The following is a 6188-nucleotide window of genomic DNA, read 5'->3' as shown; positions in this document are numbered from 1 at the left end:
AGAGTAGAAAGGGAGAGAGAGAGAGAGAGAGACATCTTCCATCTTTTGGTTCACCCACCAATTGGTTACAATGGCTGGAGCTGTACAGCTCCAATGCCAGCAGCCAGGAGCTTCTTCTGGGTCTCTCACACAGGTGCAGCTGCCCAAGGACTTGGGCCATCTTCCACTGCTTTCCCTGGCCATAGCAGAGAGTTGGATTGAAAGCAGAGTAGCCGGGCTCAACCTCCACCCATATGGAATGTTCATGCTGGCAGTAGCTTTACCTGCTATTTCACAGTGCTGGCCCCTTGATTGGCCTTTTTAATGATATTAAAAAACACCGTATTTTTCTAAGCTCTTTCCATTCAGTTTCTACTTTGTAAACTCCAGATAATACTGTCCCCAGAATTAATCTAAGGTATAAATGATATGATATGAGGCATTTAACCCCTTAACCTGTCTCCTTGAATACTCAGCTATGTTAGCTCTGTGTCCATTCTTCTGTCTCTGTACTAGATGAATAAAAAGACAGTGTAAAATGATTTGAAAAGAACTATAAGGAGTCAGTGCTGTGGTGCTGCTGCCAATTGGGGAGTGAACCAGCCAATGGAAAACACCTCTCTCTCTCTCTCTCTCTCTCTGCCTCTCCTTCTCTGTAACTCTGACTTCCAAATAAATCAATAAATCTTAAAAGAACTATAAACATCAATAAAATACAAATGAAAATTGTATTCTCAAAACTGGATATTAACCCATGCCTTCCACACCTCTGTTAAAAGTTACATTCTATCATAGTCATTTATGATTTCTAGGGCCAAAGTAGTAAATAAGATTTTTCTGGAAGAGACAGAGGTTATGAGGGAGCCAGGATTTGGGGTCAGTTAGCAGCAGTGAGTGTCACTCTTTCAGATTTGATTCAGGAAAGGAAGAATAGCAACTGATCCCTGAGATTTTGGGTTGGGAAGGAAAGGAAGGAGGGACTTAACAAAAGCAAAGGCCCTCTGGTTGTGGGCACCCACCCCCGACTGCAGCCTTTGGGGAGGGCCAGCTGGTGTCTCTATGAATGCTGCAGCCTGGACTCCATTTCCCAGAGTTCCCAGGAGCTCCAACCTATTCTGCCTTCCAAATGCCTGTGCCCATGTGCCTGCTAACAGCCAGTCCCTGGGGGTCTGAGTTGGACCAGAGGGAGTTCATTCCCTGATCAGGGTCAGCCCTAGGGGCTGTGCTGCTCCTTCTCTGGCATTTACTGCATCTCCTGCTCTGCACGTGCAATCCCAGGCAGTTTCCAAGTGTTCATCAGAGCCTGCCTCCTGCTGCTTCTTCCCTCTTCATCTTCTGCCTGTGGGTCCCATGTACCAGGGACTCTCTTCCCCACACTGCCCGCTTCACTCCCCATGTTTCTGGAAGAAAGCGTACCTGCTCCAGGGACTTTCTGCTGCAGATTTGACATGCAGTAAGGGGTGGGGACATGTGTGGGAGAAGGGTGGGTGCCAGGGCACCAGTGATCCTGGCAATTTCCCCTGAGGTCAGGGCTGGGACCTGGGCTGTTCTGTCTCCCACCTCTGCTTCTCAGGCTCCCAGTGCCTGGACTCTCTCCTGCAGAACCTCATCCAAACTGTCCCTAATGTGCTTTATTTAGTGGTTACAGGAGAGAGAGGGCAGCGTTCTGGGAACCTGCATATGCAGGGCAGAAAGGCAGAAAGACTCCCACTCTCTACAGTTAAATAAGCTGGGTTCCCACTGTGGGTGTTTTCAGAATGCAGTCTGGCCTGGTCTCTTGATGTTTCCTGGGCTGGTTCCTGCAGGGTGGGGCTGGATGGTCTTCAGCAGGGAGCCTGGGGCAGCAGAGGGGTGGGAAGGAGGATCTGACAAGGATCTGCCCCACTGCTCTCATCCTGCACCTCATCTTCCTGGTGGGGAGCAGTGTGAAGCGTGAATAGCTGCTTTGTGCATTGATCCCTCTCAAGTATTAATTATCAGATTTTTCCAATGTGGAATTTGAAGCTGTTCCAGAAACCTGGGGTGGGAAAACTCCCTTCTTTCAAACAGGCACAGAGACAGTGGAGGATCCAAGGAGTTTCTATTAATGGCCCTAGGCACAGCTGGAATGATTTCCTGAGAACTCAGCATCAAATTCAAGTTTCTTAGCTGTTACAGCATTGGTGGGTTTAAATGGCAGCCTACATGACTTAGGACCACAATTTCCAATGGTCAGTGGGTCCAGTATGTTTGTAAAAGAGATGCTGGGGACAGATTTATTAGGACAGATTTATGACTGGAGTTTACAGAAGCAGAACTTAGGATATCTTCCCTCCCTAGACAAGATTTCAGTGGGCAGCTGTTTCACTCGTTAATTGTGAGCATCCACTTTTAAAGGTTTGTGTTGGATGGGGTCCACTTCTCTTTCTTTGATGATGTATTTGGCTGCTTTTCATATTCTGTCTTCAGCTATCTCTTCTCCTGTTAGCAAGGCTATCAACTGTTTTGACCTGCCACTGATCCTTTGCAAAGTGAGAAGGGAACTAAAATTAATGCAAGTCTACTGTGTTGTCAATAACTGGAGCTACATTTTTAAAGATTTATTTATTCATTTGAAAGAGTTACACAGAGAGAGGAGAGAGACAGAGAGAGAGAGAGAGAGACGTCTTCCGTCCGATGGTTCACTCCCCAATTGGCAGCAACAGCTGGAGCTGTGCCAGTCTGAAGCCTGTAGCCAGGAGCTTCTTCTGGGATGAAGCTGCTTTTTGAAATAATTATTTATTTAATTGAAAGGCAGAGTTACAGAGTGGCAGAAACAGAGATCAATGGCTGGAGCTGTTTGGATCCAAAACCAGAAGCCAGGAGCTTTGTCCAGGTCTCATAGGTGGGTGCAGGAGATGAGGGATTTGGGCCATCTTCTACTGTTTTCCCAGGCCACAGCAGAGAGCTGGATGGGAAGTGCAGCAGCCAGGATCCCAACCAGCACCCATATAGGATGCTGACACTGCAGGCAGTAGCTTTACCCACTAAGCAACAGTGCTGCCCACTAACGGGAGCTCATTTAATCTGAGTATGCATAAAGTGGAGAATTACAGCATCATAAATACAGATAAGTTACAGTTTTTCTCTGCGCAGTACTTTACAGTTACCCATTGATCCACTGAGAATCTTACTTTCCACACTGTGTAAATAAGAAGGTCAGTTACTTGTCTTATTTTGGGTTCTGTGTTTAAACCCATGACATTTTTGACATGGGAGGATATTAGTTCTACAATTTCATAGAGACTGGTCTGTGGAAGCATCGATAGAAGTTATAACTGTGAGAGTGGTAAGAAAGAAGAAGGGAAGAAATAAGTGCCCCTTATGCCACACAGAGGTGTCCACAAATGGAGTAGAAGATGTGCCCTTGAAAACTATGGCTGACTTTCTGGGACAAACTGTGTTTGAGTGCTTCACATGTTCTGATAGAAAGGTGTTGCCACCAGGTTATTAGTATATTTATTTAGTTAGTTTTTAAAGATTTATTTATTTATTTGAAAATCAGAGCTACACAGAGAGAGAAGGAGAGGCAGAGAGAGAGAGAGAGAGAGAGAGAGAGAGGGGTCTTCCATCAGGTTCATTTCCCCAATGGCTTCATCATTGTGAACTTTGCTCAGTTCCTGACCTATACCTTTCTTTTAACCTAGTACTTTGCCATGTAGTAGCCCATGAAAACTGCAGACTGCATAAATGAATGAATACTTGGAGGGTTGTGATTTCTTAGAGGAACATCATGAGACAGAAGGAATAAAACAAAACAAAAGTATCCTCCGTATATAGAAGGTATACTGTTTTTGCAAGCCACAGCGAAGAGGAAGAAGCAGGAAAGTAGTAAGACTGGAAAGTTTGTGGCAAAGGTAATAGGCACTGGTCAAGAATTTAACAAGCCCATTAGGAAAACATTAAGGTTTCCTTACTTCCATGTAGACTCTGCCCTCTTATGGTGAACAGGGTCCTCTAAACCCACTTGTTGCACAAATGAAAACCCAAGCATTGTCTTCTCCCACAGATGGAGTCTGCTATTGGTTTTGATTTACATTTCCCTAATGGCTAGTGATATTGGGCATGTTCATCTATGTCTTGACCATTGAGATTTCTTCTTCTGAGAAACATCTATTCTGATCATTGCCCATTTCTTAGCTGTACATTTTGCTTCTTATTTGGAGATTTTCCAGTTCTATATATGTATGTTCTGGCTATCAATCTTTTGTCATAGTCAGAGTTTTCAATGTTTCCTGCCATTCTGTCCATTGTATCTTCACTCTGTTGAATACTTTGTTGTGAAGATGTATCTTAATTTGATATGCTCAAATTTCTATATTTTATTTTTTTTACTTGTGCTTTTGGAAAATTACGCAAACTGTTGTCTCTGCTAATGTTTTACAGTTTCTCATATGTTCACTTAGTTTTTGGTTTTATATTTAGACTTTTAATTCACCATGAGTTGCTTTTACATATTGTATGAGGTGTTGGGTATATTTTCAGGCTTATACATATGGATAATCACTTTCCTTTAAACCATTTGCTAAAGGGATTCTTCTTTTTCCTGTTTGTTTTCTTTCCTTTGTTAAATAGGAGTTGCCTGTAGAAAAGTCGGTAAATTTCAGCTGCCTATTCTTTTCCATTGAACTATGTGTCTGTTTTCCAATAGTGCTAACACTGCTTCTATTTTTTTTTAAGATTTATTTATTTATTTGCAAGGCCAGATGCTTCTTCCAAGTCTCTCATGTGGGTGCCAGCACCGTAGAACACGGTCCATCTTCCACCAATTTCCGAGGTGCATTAGTAGGGAGCTGGATTGGAAGTGGAGCACCTGGTCTCCTAGCAGCAACATTTGGGATGCATGCACAGCAGGTCAAGGCTTTAACCCACTACACCACAGAACCAAACCCTTCCTTATTTACTTCTGCTGTGATCTTTCATTATTCACTTTTTTCTACTGCCCTGCATCTTGACTCATTCCTTTTTTTTTTTTTTCTGGGTCCTGGAGGATGGTAGTAGGTTGCTTCTGGGATATCTTTTTTGTGTTAGTAGATAATTGGTAATCAAAAATCATAGTTATTAGTTTCTATATTTCTCTGCTAATCACGAGGACCTTCTAGATGACAGCAGAAAATGCTGGCAGAAATGAGGATATATTAATTTGCTAAGAAAATACCACAGAGAATATGATTTACATCATAGTTGTAGAGGTTGAAAATATCAGATCAAGGTGCTAATAGGCTCGAGTTTTCCAGAAGCCTTTCTCCGATGTGACAGACACATCTATCATTTGATCTGCTTAAAACTACTTTCTTCAGGTAAAGTCATGTTGGTGATTAGCACTTCAGTGTTTGAGTTTTAGGGAGGCACATTTCAGTTCACAACAGCAAAAGGGGCCCTGTGGTCTACTTCAATGACAGCCATCTCTGCGGAGGACAGAAAGTTTGAAATCAGCGTTAGGAATTCTCACAGTATTACTGTCAGTGCTATCGCCATCAAATGTGCATTCATGTACACACAAACAAAACTACCTGTACACATAAACACATTCAACAGTGGAAATGCCTGATGGTTGTGTATAGGTAACATCAATATAATAATCCATAAGATGGCCTATTAGCAGACATTAAAAAGAGAATTAGAAAGAATGACAACAAAATCTGCAGTTACCTATATTTATGTCTATATGTATGATATTCAGTATTTATAGTTGCTAAAAGATGAATACTGATGTGTGGGAATAAAAGCTAAACCTTACCTTGCAATATTGCAGCCTAGTCTACATGAAAGATGTCTTCCTAAAACCTTTCCCTGGGCCCACACTGGCATAGTAGATTAAGCATCCACCTGCAGCACCAGCATCCCACATGGGCACCAGTTTGAGTCCCTGCTCCTGCACTTCCAATCCAGCTCTTTACTAATGGCCTAGGAAAGCTGTGGAATATGCCCTGAGTGCTTGGGCCCCTGCACCCATGTGAGAGACCTGGAGGAAGCTGCTGACTCCTGGCTTCTGGCACCTGGCTTCAGATCGGCCCAGCTCCAGCCATTCTGGCCACTTAGGGGTGAACCAGTCGATAGAAGACCTCTCCTTCTCTTCCTCTCTATATCTGTAACTCTAACTCACAATAAATAAATACATTTTTAAAAACCTTTCACATTTTAAATTTCTTAATTGTTTTAAAGATTTATTTATTTATTTATTTATTTAC

This window comes from Oryctolagus cuniculus, chromosome 13 (genome assembly GCF_964237555.1).
Source record: "Oryctolagus cuniculus chromosome 13, mOryCun1.1, whole genome shotgun sequence".
Lineage (NCBI taxonomy): Eukaryota > Metazoa > Chordata > Mammalia > Lagomorpha > Leporidae > Oryctolagus > Oryctolagus cuniculus.
This window is presented reverse-complemented; position numbering follows the sequence as displayed.